The sequence below is a fragment of the Periplaneta americana genome, chromosome 8 (assembly GCF_040183065.1).
Source record: "Periplaneta americana isolate PAMFEO1 chromosome 8, P.americana_PAMFEO1_priV1, whole genome shotgun sequence".
NCBI classification, from domain to species: Eukaryota; Metazoa; Arthropoda; class Insecta; order Blattodea; family Blattidae; genus Periplaneta; species Periplaneta americana.
The window spans coordinates 80,446,101-80,463,270 of NC_091124.1; the positions used below are offsets into that span (position 1 = coordinate 80,446,101).

Genomic DNA, 17,170 nt, shown 5'->3' on the forward strand with positions numbered 1-17,170 from the left:
GCCTCCCCAAAGGTCTTTTTCCCTCCGGCCTCCCAAGTACCACTCTATATGCATTTCTGGATTCGCCCATACGTGCTACATGTCCTGCCCATCTCAAATGTCTGGATTTTATGTTCCTAATTATGTCAGGTGAAGAATACAATGCGTGCAGCTCTGCGTTGTGTAACTTTCTCCATTCTCCTGTAGCTTCATCCCTCTTAGCCCCAAATATTTTCCTAAGAACCTTATTCTCAAACACCCTTAATCTTTGTTCCTCTCTCAAAGTGAGAGTCCAAGTTTCACAACCATACAGAACAACAGGTAATATAACTGTTTTATAAATTCTAACTTTCAGACTTTTTGACAGAAGACTAGATGACAAAAGCTTCTCAACCGAATAATAACGGGCATTTCCCTTATTTATTCTGCGTTTAATTTCCTCCCAAGTGTCATTTAGCTTTGTTACTGTTGCTCCTAGATATTTGAATTTTTCCACCTCTTCGAAGGATAAATCTCCAATTTTTATAGTTCCATTTCGTACAATATTCTGGTCACGAGACATTATCATATACTTGGTCTTTTCGGGATTTACTTCCAACCCTATCGCTCTACTTGCTTCAACAAGAATTTCCGCGTTTTCCCTAATCGTTTGTGGATTTTCTCCTAACATATTCACGTCATCCGCATAGACAAGAAGCTGATGTAACGCGTTCAATTCCAAACCCTCTGTGTTATCCTGAACTCTCCTAATGGCATATTCTAGATCGAAGTTAAGTAGCAAAGGTGATAGTGCATCTCCCTGCTTTAGCCCACAGTGAATTGCAAAAGCATCAGATACAAAATGGCCTATACGGACTCTGCTGTAAGTTTAACTAAGACACATTTTAATTAATCGAACTAGTTTATTGGGAATACCAAATTCAATAAGAATATTATATAAACTTCTCTCTTAACCGAGTCATACGCCTTTTTGAAATCTATGAATAACTGATGCACTGTACCCTTATACTCCCATTTTTTCTCCAATATCTGTCGAATACAAAAAATCTGATCAATAGTCGATCTATTACGCCGGAAACCACACTGATGGTCCCCAATAATTTCATCTACATATGGAGTTAATCTTCTGAAAAGGATATTCGACAAAATTTTGTACGACGTCACCTAAAGTGATATTCCTCGAAAGTTACTACAGTTAGTCTTGTCCCCCTTCTTAAAAATAGGTACGATTATGGACTCCTTCCATTGTTCTGGTACAATTTCCTTTTCCCAAATTGCAAGTACAAGTTTATAAATTTCGCTAGATACTACCCTTCCACCCTCTTGTATTAATTCTGCTGGAATTTGATCAATACCTGGAGACTTGTACTTTTTCAGATTTTCTATCGCAATTTCGACTTCAGAAAGTGTGGGTTCCGGTATAAATGGCTCAGCAGTTTGTATTTCAATTTCGTCCCGATCATTTCTATTTGGCCTATGTATATTTAGTAGTTGCCCGAAATAGTTTTTCCATCTGTTCAGGATTGAATGAGAGTCTGCAAGCAAGTTACCATTCTCATCCTTGATCACGTTTTCCCTTGCCTGATATCCATGTTTAAATTCCTTTATACCCTTATATAAATTTCGAATGTTTTTATTCTTACTATTTGTTTCTACTTCATTCAGTTTTTCCTTCAAGTAATCTCTCTTTTTATTCCTAAGTGTACGACTTGCTTCCCGTCTTTCATTGAAATAATAATCTCTATTCTCCACAATTGGATCCTGTAAGAATTTCAATTTTGCCTGTTTCCTTCTATCTACTGCAATGGAACAATCTTCGTCAAACCACGGTTAGGAATCTGTATAATAATGATAATGATAATAATAATAATAATAATAATAATAATAATAATAATAATAATCACACGAAAATGGAAGGGATTGCAAGTTTACTCCTCTCTATAGGTGACTTTATAAGTGTTGGCTATTGCCTGGTAGAAGAATAAAATTTTCTTCGAATATTTTTCAGACCAGTAGCTCAGTTATGATGAATTAATTACTGTCATATAGTACAAAATACTTGTTTCAAAAATATACTCGTTCACTTTGGAACTACATTACGATAACACCTGTTCCACGAAATGGAACATCTTTGGCACTATTGGAAGCAGAAGTGGGAATCCCTTCGTCACACTGAAAGAAATGTTAGAAACTTAAGTAAAAGTTAAATGATAAATATAGGCTATCAGAAACTTATTTGAAAAATGTACAGATTATCTTGGAACTGATGTTACTGAGTATAGGAATCTATAAAATAATAATAATAATAATAATAATAATAATAATAATAATAATAATAATAATAATAATAATAATAATAATAATAACAGCTTCTGCTGCTGCTGCTACTACTACTGCTGCTGCTACTACTACTACTACTACTACTACCACCACCACCACCACCACCACCACTACTACCACCACTACTACTACCACCACCACCACTACTACTACTACCATCACTACTACCACTACTACTACTACTACCACCACTACTATCACTACTACCACTACCACTACTACTACTGCTACTACTACTACTTACTACTACTACCACCACTACTACCACTAATACCACTGCTACCACCACTACTACCACTAATACCACTACTACCACTACCGCTACTACTACTGCTACTACTACTACTACTACCACCACCACCACTACTACTACTACTACTACTACCACTGCTACTACTACTGCTACTACTACCACCACTAATACTACTAATACCACTACTACCACCACCACTACCAATATACTACTACTAATACTGCTGCTGCTGCTACTACTACTACCACCACCAACACCACCACTACTACCACTACTACTACTAATGCTACCACCACTACTACTACCACCACTACTACCACTACTACTACTGCTACTACTACTACCACCACTACTACCACTAATACCACTACTACCACCACTATTACTGCTACTACTATTACTACTCTACTATTACTACTACTACTACTACTACTACTACTACTACTGTTACTACTACTAACATAATGCTTGTATTACAGTATAGTAACTGTATTGAAATTTTATCAAGGAAGGATGAAAATAGCCTTTATAGGCTAGTTAAAGTTTTATGTACAAAATTTTCCATTTTTAGTTTCACTACCAATTCTTGAAATTAAACTACATTCTGTTCATACATGACTGTATTGTAACCTTTGTGAGACACCAGGGAATGTGGAAGATTTTATATTTACAAAAACTGCTACATAGACTGCTTTGACGTCATCCATAGATAAGCTATCTTGTTATGAAAATAATTATATTTACGTTCACATCCAGAGGCAAAGTGGAGGTCTACAGACACACCTGCTGGCAAAACATAAAATTTATTGAGTGAGAAATTTAAGCCCTCTCATCCAAGAACACAGTTGTTTCACTTACTGAGAATTTACGAAAACAGACATACTCTCTGCAAGAGTGACGCACAGTAACTGTAGATTTGTTGTCCTCGTAGCCTTTTCCTGGATGCCTAATAAGAGGCGATCTACTTAGCACAGTGATGATGATCATTAATGGAGGGATGGTAGGGGAAATTGGAGTACCCAGCTAAAACTACCATCAAGCACAGTCTTCGTACAGCACAAATTCTACTTTGACAAGCTGGCATTCGAACCCGGGTTATGAGCGTGGATAGCTGACGATCTAGCAGTTCAGCTAATGGTTAGTCTTTAATAGTGAACACAGAACAGCTAGTCTGAAGAAAATAAGTTCTTCCTAAGAAACATGATTCTTAGAAATCGATGGGATGTGAACTTTCTGTATTCCAACTTTGACATCTGTCTAAACTTAAATCTTACTCGTAACGCTAATGTATAAATGTTATATACCCTGATAGATTTGTAAGGGATTGTATCTCGGGAAATTCTAGAAGTTGAAACTATGTGAAACTGTATCACTGTAATGCGAAAAGGATGAGTTCCGAAGAGACGCTCCTCAAATACTCCTTACCACGGATTGAAATAAGTACAGCATATGCCAAAAGAAAGAATACTATAATTATCGCTCATCTATATGCATGTCTGTCTAGCGGCCAAGTATTTATTTATTTATTTACTTATTTATTTATTTATTTACTTACGTATTTACTTAATTTTTTATTTATTTATTTATTTATTTGATAGAATATTTACACATAATGTAGATTGTGTGTTTGGTTTACTGTTTCATTTATTGTTCTCACACCTGAGGAAAAAGATTTTATTGTTGAGTATTATTTCCTTTCATATGGAGTCGTAAGTATAATAGGTTATTTTTACGACGCTTTATCAACATCTCAGGTTATTTAGCGTCTGAATGTGATGAAGGTGATAATGCCGGTGAAATGAGTATGGGATGCAACACCGAAAGTTACCCAGCACTCGCTCATATTGGGTTGAGGGAAAACCCCGAAAAAACCTCAACTAGGTAACTTGCCCCGTCCGGGAATCGAATCCGGGCGACCTGGTTTCGCGGCTAGACGCGCTAACCGTTACTCCACAGATGTAAACGTCGTAAGCATAAATGACCCAAGTTTGAGATGTGTTTCATGTAGCTTTCGTGAAATGAGTCATAAGCCATTCAGGAATTGTTACCAGTCACAACCACAAACAGATTCGTTTTTCTCCAGGAACACTTAGGGAAAACCTATTACTTACAATGGAACACATTTTCCTTATCCGTTGCAACACCTGGCCTGACACCACTCGATATGCCTACTTATGGGTTATTTTGAAGGACTCTTTTTTTTTATGGAGAATCCGCCGATAACAATTTATTGTGGAATTACAGGAAAAGGATGGCTTCCTTTCAGAAACTAGAATAGCCTACATTTGCAAACATGTCTCAGCATGTACTGTACGTGAATGGTATGAATGTTATAATGGGAGGCATTTTGAACATAATTATGTTTTATATTGAAAAAGGCCATCAGTGAATATGGAATTTTCTTTAAGTACATATTATGTTTAAGCTAAGGTTTATTAAAACGCTCTACTTAACTGCAATTTGTGGATTACTACTGTAGTTACATGAAAGAGCAATACACATTCCGTGTAATCCCAGCAAGCACGAGTATTGAAGTTTTAGTCTATCCCTCAAATAGGACATATCAAGTTCATAAAGAAGTGAAGTTTTCACTTCAGGATAAAATATTTGATGTCTATCTCTTTGTCCATGATCTTTACAATTTACACTACTCTTGATTCTAAGATTAGCTGCTTCATGTTATCATTCTCCATTTTCTCTTCTTTTCCCCCTGCTTTCCTGGTAGCAGTCATTCTGAACTGAATTTACTATTCTTTTGCAAGTTTCTGAATGAAAACGTGGATCTCTGTGGATAGAAAGTGAATCGTTTGAATTTCAATAATGAGATTCATGCAATATGATCAACATTCTTAATTTTTAAATGTGTATATGTTTATATTTTTATAATATAAATTAATATAGAGCTTACAACTAGTAAATGAACAACATTACTGATAAATATGACACTAGAAAGGCAAATTTTTAAGGTAGCACTTACCAGTTTCATAAGTAACAATATTATGAATCACATTTCGTTCTTCAATAGCCTACAATTTTCAAATAATGTAAATGTGGTAGCTACTATATTATTTTTGAAATCGTCGGTGATATAGAGCGTATTCCGAATCTCAGCGCTGAGCAATCTGATAGCATCACGGTGTTCCGAATTTCAGCATTGATGTCACTGAAGCTCCACCAGTGTCGCACCGGTTCCATCAGCTTGCAGAGGTGGTGGCAGTATCCATCAGCCGCCATCAGTGAATCTGATTGGTTCTTGTATAGGGCGAGAATCAGCAGATGAATGGCATCGTGCACTGTTGTGCCATGCGGTGTGTTCTGCTGTATTGTTTGTAATGTGCAGAACGTAAAAGAAATATGTTAATAGCTTACGAACGAACATGTTAACGGACCAGTTACAGTATTTATTTATTTTTATTTATTTATTATTTTGCTAATATGTAACATAAATTATAAAATATGCAGATAAACTTTAGCTCGCCCCTGAAAGAGTAGAACTCGTGCTCAGGGGGCGGATTCCTGAATTGAAATTAATAATTATACAATATAATTATAATTAATAATTATACAATACAATTTGCAATTATAGTATATAAATTTAAATTTACAATTTTTCAATTTTTATAAAATCCATACATAACTTTTTAAATTTAATACTAGAACTATTAGCATTGACAAGATTAGGATATTTAAATATAAATTTGTTATATATTCTTGGGCATAAATTACTACTATGATTAAATACTGTAACAGTGTTGCATTTTGGTTCAAACAGTCTTAAAGAATTCATGTCTTTTGTTTCATAACTATGAGAATACAATTCAAAATTATTTCGATTTTTATGTATGTGTTTTATTAATACAATATAATAAATTTGTCTTACGTTAAGTACATTAAAGTCTATAAACAAATTTTGAGATGGAAAATCATTAGGTTTATGAAGACATATTTTAATTATTTTCTTCTGTAATAAATAAAGTGGATTTAAATGAGCTACCCCATCCTATAATTCCATACATAATTACCGATTGAAATAAAGTTAAATATATTGTACTTAATAAAGTTATTGAAAAGTAATTCCTCAATAAAACAAAATAATATACTACTTTACGTAATTTATTGCAAAGGTAATTAATGTGTTGGTTCCATTTTAAATGATTATCGATAATTATGCCTAAATACTTAACTTCAGAGGACTCTTTAATAATCGGACATTTACACTGTATAAGACAACAATAAGAATTATGTAATTTTATACTTAATATAGATGTAGGAGGTTTGTTACATTTTCCAGATAATGAGAATGGAATAATTATGGTTTTATTTTCGTTGATAGAAAGGTAATTTATGTCAAACCATTTTTTTATTAATTAAGTCCATTATTTGAATTATTATATGCATCATCCCAGGTTTTTCCACCAAAAAGTAAAACTGTGTCATCTGCATAAGAATAGTGAACACCATTGTATTGTTGTAAGTCAGTTTTTAATAAGTCATTAATATATATTAAAAATAGAATAGGGCCTAGAACTGTGCCTTGGGGAACACCTATATTAATAGTTAAAGGTTCACTTGAATAATTGTCAATTTTCGTTATTTCAATTCTGTCGTTAAGATATGATTTTATTAAGTTTAAAGCATTACCTTTGATTCCTAATAAGTCTAATTTCTCAATTAAGATTTCATGTTTCATTGTATCAAATGCTTTTCTTATGTCCAGGAAAATACCAATACATTTGTTACCTTGATCAAATTCTCTAACAATTTTTTTAGTAACTTGATATATTGCATTAGCTGTACTGAATTTTTTTTCGAAAACCAAATTGATTATCACTTAATATATTATGTTTATCAAGATAGTTCATTAATCGAACTTTAATACATTTTTCTAGTAATTTTGAAATACATGAAAGTAATGATATTGGTCTATAATTGTTCATATTTCTTTTGTCTCCTGTTTTAAAATTAGGTTTCACAATTGCATTTTTTAATTTATTTGGGAATTTGCCATTTAGAAAACATAAATTAAAAATATGAGTTAGAGGTTTGGCAATATAATTTATAACCATCTTAAGTATTTTAACACTTATGTTATCAGGACCAGGTGATACATTGTTTTTTAAAGTTTTGGCTATATTGATTATTTCGTCATCTGTTACGGGATAAAGATACATACAAGCATTTACTGAAGTTACATTGCTAAGGAAATTGTTATTTTTTATAGACCATACAATGTCCAAGCCATTGTTTGTAAAATACGAGTTAAACTTTGTTCCAATGTGTATTTTATCACTTAAGATTAAAGTATTTCGAGAAACAATCTCATTAAATTGTTCTTTTTTATTTACTTCAATATTTGCCGCTTCTCGCACAGTTTGCCAAAACATTTTAGAATTATTGCTATATTTTTCTAATTTGATGGAGAAATGATTAGCTTTCGCTCTCTTTATTACGTTAGATAATATGTTATGTATTACTACAGGTTCTAGAAATAAATTGTGTATGCTTTCTTTTCTTTGAGCGAGAAGACAGTTTCGAAAGTTCTCAAAATCTTGCTAGCGTAGCACAATAACAACTTGTACAGCTGCCATGATAGCCATCGAACCTTCCAGCAGTTTTGTTCCTATTCCGCTGCAGCGTGAGATCATTGATGTCCACCGGTCCGGTCAGATTCGGAATACGCTGATAACGATTATGCCCAATTATTTTTATTATATAGGACGACTTGAAGGCTTGCATTGCAGCCTGAAGTTTATCGTGTTTACCTCCTTTGCAAGGATGTTCCTTTTAAGTCCGTAGGATCACATTCCAGTAAGTATCATGATTTCCTGTGTGATTCCTTCTACCAACTCACCTACATATCACCTATTTCTAACAGAGTTTGCTACGAAAGCTCCTCTGTTCCTCTGGGATTTCTGTAGCTTTTTCAGATCGGTGCCATCTGTATGCAAGTCATGGTACAACATCCTGTTGCATCTTCGGTCGAGCTGGATTTAAGATGAGAGATGAATTTGAAATTAATGAAAGCGAAATGAGTCTCAAGTTCAACGTCGATTGTTACGCAGAACCTCATAAAAATCCATCGCGATAAATTGTGCGAACCAAGATTTGAAGCCGGACCTGCTCGTTTTACAGTCACACATGCTAACAGTTACATACACCGATGGACTCTAATCATGCTTACTTTTGGATCCGAAGTTTGCCTATTCAAACACGGCGGAGGATGGTAAAAATCCTTAGCACTATTTCCTTCGAAAGAGAAGCAAAGCTTTGTACTTATACTGTGAATTTATGGAACGTAAAACGACCGTCTCCTTGAATAAGAACAGTGACAAAAAATACAGTAAAACTTTGATAAGACGCGCCCGCTTATTACGCTATCCCGTGTAATACGCTTTGTTTTACCGGTCCCTAAACATTTCATACACCCTGTTTGTTGCGCTCAAGTCCCGCATAATACGCTGATTTTGTGGAATAGTTTGGATGTAATTTTCAGCAATGTGCTGTAACAGCAATGAAGCATTTTGGTCATTGAACTCACTGGTGCCATTAACCTTAAAAGTATTGGTATTCGTCCCTTTACCTGCGCATTTAAACCTTCATACTTCATACTTTAGTATACCCCATACTCTTGTTACGCTCTCTTATTCGACTCCTTACCTGCGCGGTTAAAGTCTACATACAGTTACAATACCCCACCCTCTTGCTAACCCTCTCTCTCAAACAGCATTCCTCACTCGGCCGTAATAAAATTCTGGAAAATTTTGCTGGGAAGTTTGTTGTCCTTTATTGTATTTAAGTATCTGTGAATGTGATTACAATGAGTGTTAAACAAAAAGCGCTTTCTGTGTCGGAAAAATTGGAAATCTTACGAAAGTATGATGAGAACAGTACTCTTACTCGGAAACAACTCTCTGATCCATTAGAAATCCCATCATCGACATTAAGAGCGATAATAAAAAAAATCGCGACTCAATCACTACAGCTGCAACGTCGGGAGGATGTGATCGCAGGCAATTGAAATGTGGTAAACATGAGTACTTGGAGAACACGCACACGGCAAACAACTATAAATGACTTTTTTTTAAGAATTAAGTACAGTACATATTGTAAATGTCTTTGACGTACAGTACAGCAATTAAATTATGGAGCAATACTGTATTACCTTTCATGAGTCATGTATTTCAATAAAGAAAAATGCTAATAGATACTGCATATAAGTCAAAATTAGTATACCCGCCTAATACGCGATCCCGGTTAATACGCGGTTTACACTCAGTCCCTTGAAAAGGGTCTTATCGGGGTTTTACTGAAATATATTTCCCGACGATGTGAGATTTTGGGATAGTTTTATCTTCAATACGAATTACTAATGAGCCTAGAATCGTCCCAACCTTCACCTATCGTTCGAACCAAATATATGTTTGTCATTTTGTATTGTATCATAGATGTATTGTTCCGTTTGTCTGAAACTGGATTTGCTTTGTTAATACTGTTGGACACGTACGAAGTCTTCTTTTTCCTCTAGATTACATGCTGATATAATCAATAAGAATGCCAGAATGATTACCCTGTAATGACAGGGATCTTAATACCAGAATAGGAAACAACGCAGTCAATAATATAGCAAATGATCCGAACAGTAAATTAGAAACCAAAGGAAAAAAATTAATATATGTTATTTTGTTCAAAATATGAAATCTTATTATTTTATGTCTCTGTACAGATTATTACTCCAGTTTACATGGGAGTGACAATCATTCCAATTGAAGAGTCCACTGCAAGAATGATGGATGTCACTTTCTTGTCGAAAATGAACCAAGACTGTCAATGCATAGCTTAAGAAATGTAGATTGTACATAGAGAGTTATATGGCATTAACACTGATAGTCATTGTCCAGTAATGATCGGAAAATCACAGTTAAGCTTTGAGCGCTAACCATTTCAAACTTTCAGTTGTTTCTCCTGCAAAATGTATTCCAAAATGACATCCATCATTCTTGCAGTGGACTCTTCAATTGTGGTGTTACTATAACGCGGGGTGACTTAGCACTTCTGCACAAAACTGGAGGGACGATAGGGCTCGCATGGAGAACCACTTTTTATTAAACAATCCATTTTCTCAGAGAGATAGTTTAGGAGGTATACGCCCCTGTTCAGAACACATCGCTAAGTACCTACTTTGGTTTGAATGCGAATGTTTATAGTGTTCAACAGAGTCATGCCCCCTTTCCCTTGTCCCTACTCGTACGTCTGTGTATACTAACCTCACAAGAAAAATTTTGAAGCTGGTAATGCTATATTTTGGTTGTTATGATCGCATTAATCCCCACTCGTCTACCTACATCAGTGCCTGCTGTTCTTTCTGCCGAGGTCATAGCCTATGTTTGAGCTTAGTGCATGTACAGTGGATTATCTGAGCAGCTGAACGGAGCAGCTTACCTTCAGGTTTTTCAGAACATAATGCCACTGCTTACGGAGAATGCAGCCCTCAAGATGCAAAGGACATGTGATTTCAACATGATGGAGTCCCGTCGCACTTTATTTTTACTGTGCGGACACATCAACAAGACCTATAGGGAGCGGTGAATCAGGGCAGGTGGACCCATTGCGTGGCCAGAGCGTTCGCCCGACTAACGTCCCTTGATTTTTTTTTTGTTCCGGGACATGTGAAGAGGGTGGTGTGCAATATTCCTGTTGGCACCACAGAGAAGCTGATTTTGCGGATACACGCTGCTTTTGACCAACTTCACCAGAGACACCACATGCTAGATAGATAGATAGATAGATGGATGGATGGATGGATGGATGGATGGATGGATGGATGGATGGATGGATGGATGGATGGATGGATTTAATGTCATTCAGCAAATTAATAGCCATAGACAACGTCAGAGTACAAATATAAAATGCATGGCTACTACAATATGAATAAATGTAGAAATAAAATAAAAAATAAATGTACAATCACCAGATAATCACAAAAACAAGTTAAAAGTGTTAAAAGAAATAGTATAAATCAGGTTAGAATGTACAGATTTGTTAATTACATGAGGTTAAAACAAAATAGTATCTAAAACGTAATGTTGCTAAATTCATTGACACTGTAGAGTGGATTTGCCATCAATGTTCTTCTCATCAACCTTCTGAAAGTAGAATATGACGTGTTTCTTATATGAAATGGCAAAGAGTTACGAGTATAAAGTTTATAAGATATGGAAATAAAACTATTGCTTGTAGCACTATATTCAGTGGTTCAGTGGTGTCATGAATGCAATGCTGTTTCAACATGGTTTGTGGACCTTTCGTCCACTACGTTTTGTCCACAATTTGTTTCGTCCATTACCTTTCGTCCACTCACTTTTGTCCACGTTCTCTTGTCCACCACCGATTGGCCCACACAATTTACGTCCATCCATATATTTTGTGCACAACTTTTATGTCCATAAGCTTTCGTCCATCTTAGAATACATATTTGCGTTTCCCACTTACGATTACAACAGAAGGTATTGTCATCATTGTCGTCTGTTTCTTAGATACGTTTCATTTTCCTTTGGATATTAAATAGTATGAATACATATGTTTTCCATTTTCGATATTAAAAATTATGGCATAGGTTGTATATACACGTCGGAGGCAATCAATGTTACATTATAATGAGTACTGTTACCACTTCCACTCTATCAGCAAAGATGGAAGAAGAAAATATTGAAGATATGAAGATCGACAAAATTGTAATTGAAGATGAACGACTGGGACTGTCTTGGATGACATCGCTATATATAAAAATGGCACTGCAAAACATCAACATGTTTTAAATGGTATGTAGAATTGTAAACTATACATGAACACCTGCTGTAAACTGTACGGAAATAAATTAAGTAATTTAAGTTGTCGTAACCTAAGATCGCGCAGCTCATAAACAACGACGTACAAAATTGTATTATTTAACGAGAAATGGTCCTCCATACGATCCCTATCATTTCCCAGAGATTGGCGAATAGACCCTGAATCATTGTGTCTATTTTTCCGATTATCTAGATTAGTATTTTATTAACAGTATACTGAAATATAGTGCAGCGCCGTTGCTTCGTAGTCTAAGTCTAAGGCTTCCTGCCTGAGATTCGGTTAATGGAATGCGCGCTGGTTCGGTTCCTCATGGAGAAGAAATTTTTTTACGAAATTTCGGCCGGCGTCCACCCAGCATTGTGATGCATTTGAGAAGCTACGACAGATAGTGAAATCCGTTTACGATAATCATCTATAACGCCTGGAGGAATAATCGTGCTAACTGCACGATACTTCATTGTGGTTGAATGATCGTCCTCCTCTGCCAGCAGTTGGCTGACTGGTCTAGGCCCTTAGAGGGCTGTAGCGATACATATTATTATTATTATTATTATTATTATTAATTAATTTATTAATTAATTATAAATGGCTTTTAGAGAACCCGGAGGTTAATTACCGCCCACACATAAGACCGCCATGGTCCCAACCCTGAGCAAGATTAATCCAGTCCTAGTATCAAAACCCATCTCCCTCAAATTCATTTTAACATTATCCTCCCATCTACGTCTCTGCCTCCCTAAAGGTATTTTTTCTCAGATCTCCCAACTAACACTCTATACGCATTTTTGGATTCATCTATCCGTTCTACATGCCCTAGCCATCTCAAATGTCTGGATTTAATGTTCCTAATTATGTCAGGTGAAGAATACAATTCGTGCAGTTCTGCGTTGTGTAACTTTCTCTATTCTACTTTAACTTAATCCCTCTTATCTTAAAAGTATTTATTTCAGTATTATTATTATTATTATTATTATTATTATTATTATTATTATTATTATTATCATTTAAAACACAATCTCATAAAATGTCTCCACTTTTATTAATGCTTCGAACTTACAATCATCTATCAAATAAACAGGATTTAGATTTTTCGTTATCGTACAATATGTACAAGAAAAAGTTATATACAGCAATAGTTTCATGATATGTTAAATTCTAGTTGCATGTTAGTTGTAGTTATAATGAGATATCCTACTAATTGGAACGCATGTTCTGTAGTAGTTAATTTCTTAAATAAATAAATTAAGCCTATTAGGCTGTATATTGAATTTATTAACACAGTGTTATATTTACTCTGTAATTTGCCAATTACAGCTACATTTTACATTTATGGCTATGATATCTATACTTAACTCTTTTCAATTTATTTTTATTTGGTATTTTTCTTTTATATCTATATCTGTGTCTTTTATTTAGGTAGTATCTATTTGTTTTTTTTTTTTTTTCATTTTTAATTTTTAATTTGTAATTACACTCATAACTTGCATTTGTATCTGTTTTATCTCTTTTTTCATGTTATATGCAATTCTATGTTTTTTAAACAAATATATGTACTGTCTATTGTAATTGGGGCTTTGCCCTATTATAGACATAATAAATAAATAAATAAATAATAGTAGAGTTTGTAACTATAAACTGATCCATTCGAGCCTAGTTAGCTCGTCTGTACAGCAACAAACTATATTTCTGAAAGAGCTCTTGTTGAAATTCAGACGATGGCGAAATTATTCGTCTTCCCTTCGAAAGGCACCAAAGGAGTAGTAGCAGGAACGTACAGGTGTTACAACACCCACTTGTAATGCTGAACATACTATGATAATACAATATATTGTACCTTCCTACCGTCCGTCTCAACGAATGGTACGCTAACACCTCACCTTATTTCTTTATTGATATTGCAATGCCCGCCTCGAAATCGACAGTTCTTCCACTTTCCTTACAATTGTAGTATTTAAGTTCAATCATTGCTATAATTCTTCCTGAATTCATTCCCAGTAAATTCGGTGGAGTATAGAAACTTGTGGCATACAAAACCTCTTTCTTTGGCTGTAATAATTTTGCTGTCACACAGTGGTAGCTATATATCTATAGTTCTTAGAAACATTTTCTCATATATTTCTTCTTAAAGAAGAACTGCTCAGATTCTGAGCTGTGTTTGTGATGTAATCTTGTATCATAAATTATGTTTTGTTTACATGGAAGTGATGAACGTGTTTCCTTCTCTGGACCCATGCTAAGATTAATGTTTGTAATTACAATGCTTTCTTACTCCTTAGAAACAAACAAAAGCAACGAAAATGAGTATTCGAGAACCTAGTAGAGAAAGAATCTTAAAGAATGTGTCCGTGCGTGTGAAAAACTTGTACGTGATACAATAATTATTTTAATTGTTATTTAAAAGTATTATTATTTTTTATTATTATTCTTATCATCATAAGTGCTGCCTTCTTTGTATCACTCGTGAGGTTCAGACCTGTCTTCGGGCATTTGACTAAACAACATCATCGCCTTCATCATCATTATCATCACCACCACCACCACAATTAAGTAATAGCGTTTCTCATTACATGACCAAAAGGAAAATTTTGTTTTATTCTTGGTACAGAAATTAAGATTTATCACTTCTATTGGAGTTCAAAATTAATTTGTCCCATGTTTATGTATTAGTCCTACATTGTACTAGACCACAGTATAAGAAGAATCAGTAGGGACAAATCTTGTCGGCACCTTTAATATTGTTGGTACTAAATTCAAGCTCAGTTAGGTCTAGTTCTCAGTGACTCAAACTATGCCGCTAGTATCAAACCACTATCAAAATATTAGTAAAATATTTATTTATTTTACTGGTCAGTAATAGGAATAATCTTGTATGTATATTATCTATCACTAATATTATGTTGCTAGAAAGTCAAAATATTTATATCCATTGTTGACGTTCATGTTCGCACTTCACCGCAACGGACGCCATGATGTATTATGTTGTACTTGGATCAATTTTACCAACATAAGCTTCACACAGTGACTTGAACGTTAGCGTCAATTAGTGAATATTTTCATGATGATTGCATACGGAAGTAATTATATTTATATTGCCATTCCTTTGCCTCATGTCTTTAAATTTATTAAAAGATGAGTAATGAATGTTTTCAGTTAATATTAAATTATGCCAGGTCTGTCGTAGATGGAGATCCATCTGGTGGAGGTTCCAGATAATACACCCGGTTTCGTGACATGCGCACTCAGAATTTGTTCCCACGAAGTGGCTTCGGTGTTTTTACTGTATGTTCGCTATACTGTGACTAGACAGTAATCGTTTGGGGTGCAAATTTTGTGTTCAAACGAGAGTTGCCAATTGATTTTACCTAAAGTCGCCAAATCTTATTGCTATTGTGGCACAATGTCGCTAATTCCAACTTTAAAAATAAGTAGTCTTAATTTATGCGTTTCAAAGATAATATAATATCATTATTTTATGTCGTATTTATGTAATATATTCTGTAAATTTAGTATTTCTGGCATACGTTTTGCATTACTTCTTGTACCGGTCTTCTAAAATTTCTCCCACTTCTCCAATTTTGCACAACACAAGTCACTGCTACAACACATACAAGTTAAACCAATCTGAATTAACATCTTTCAATGTATGAAACATTTTAGATTGTTAATTTTTACATTGCTAGGAAATACTCTACAGACCTTAGTCTATAAGTTCCACTGTTGGTATGTTTATTCATCCTCACATTAAGGAAATAGCGCAGTAGGCCTACTTCCTGGGGCGAGGAAGAAAGAGTGATACGTTTGTTTTAACAATTGTCAAAAATCGATGACAACTTCCGGCATGTCAACAATGATAATATCTAGTACTTCATGTCGGTCATTGGATTGGATTAGCGATGTATGAGGAATGAATTGCATATTAGAATACAATAAAATAATATAAACGATTATGTGAGTTTATGTCGCCCAAATTTCGCAAAATTACAGGCAAAATATGTCAAATTGGCGATCGTGCAATTATTTAAAAATAGGCCGCCCAATCTGGTGCAGGTAGCTTCTTTACTGGGAAAGGCTTCTGGTGTATTTTACATGTTTATATTGCAGATGTTCGCCCACAGTTGGTAAAAAATTAATCTTTCGCCCGCTATCGGTATCCATAAAAAACATTAAATTAAACAGGGAACCCTGTAATCTATTTTATAATGTGTGACTTGTATTTTTATCAAAATATATTACAGTATTTCCACGTATAGACTAGATATGTTTCCTTTGCGCCTTCATAATATCCTATCTGTACATGATGTCACAGTGGAATATGAAACCGTCTTCTGTAAGATAACAAATCTTTATTTAGGAAACATAAAAGTTACAGGTTTGAAAAGTTCGTGTTAAATTACGTGTTTTACTTGCAACAGTGAACAGCAAGTAATGTAATTAATTTCAGGAGTTTATTCTTTGAGCTATTTCATACATAGAAGTTTAATGTTCGAATCAAAACAGATTTTTAACACTAAATTATTTAATATGCAAAGACGAAATAATGGATAGACAGAGTGGCAGATTATATGTAGATGATAAGGTGTAATCCAATTTCCTGTATAATGGCCGTTAATGATATCTATTTATTTAAAGAATCTCGAAATTAACCTTCATATCACACAATGTTTTCTTTTCGTATCGTATAAAATGTAACGTCAGAATACAGTAGACTACAGTAAAATAGAACTAAACAATTATAATAAAGTAACGTAGGAT

At 34.5% G+C, this 17,170-nt stretch overlaps 1 protein-coding gene across 1 annotated transcript in view; it reads left to right on the top strand.

The window, feature by feature from the left end:
* The window catches only part of LOC138704227 (follicle-stimulating hormone receptor-like), a 1,032,731-nt gene that overhangs the window by 108,182 nt on the left and 907,379 nt on the right, over positions 1-17,170 (top strand). The window lies entirely within an intron of this gene.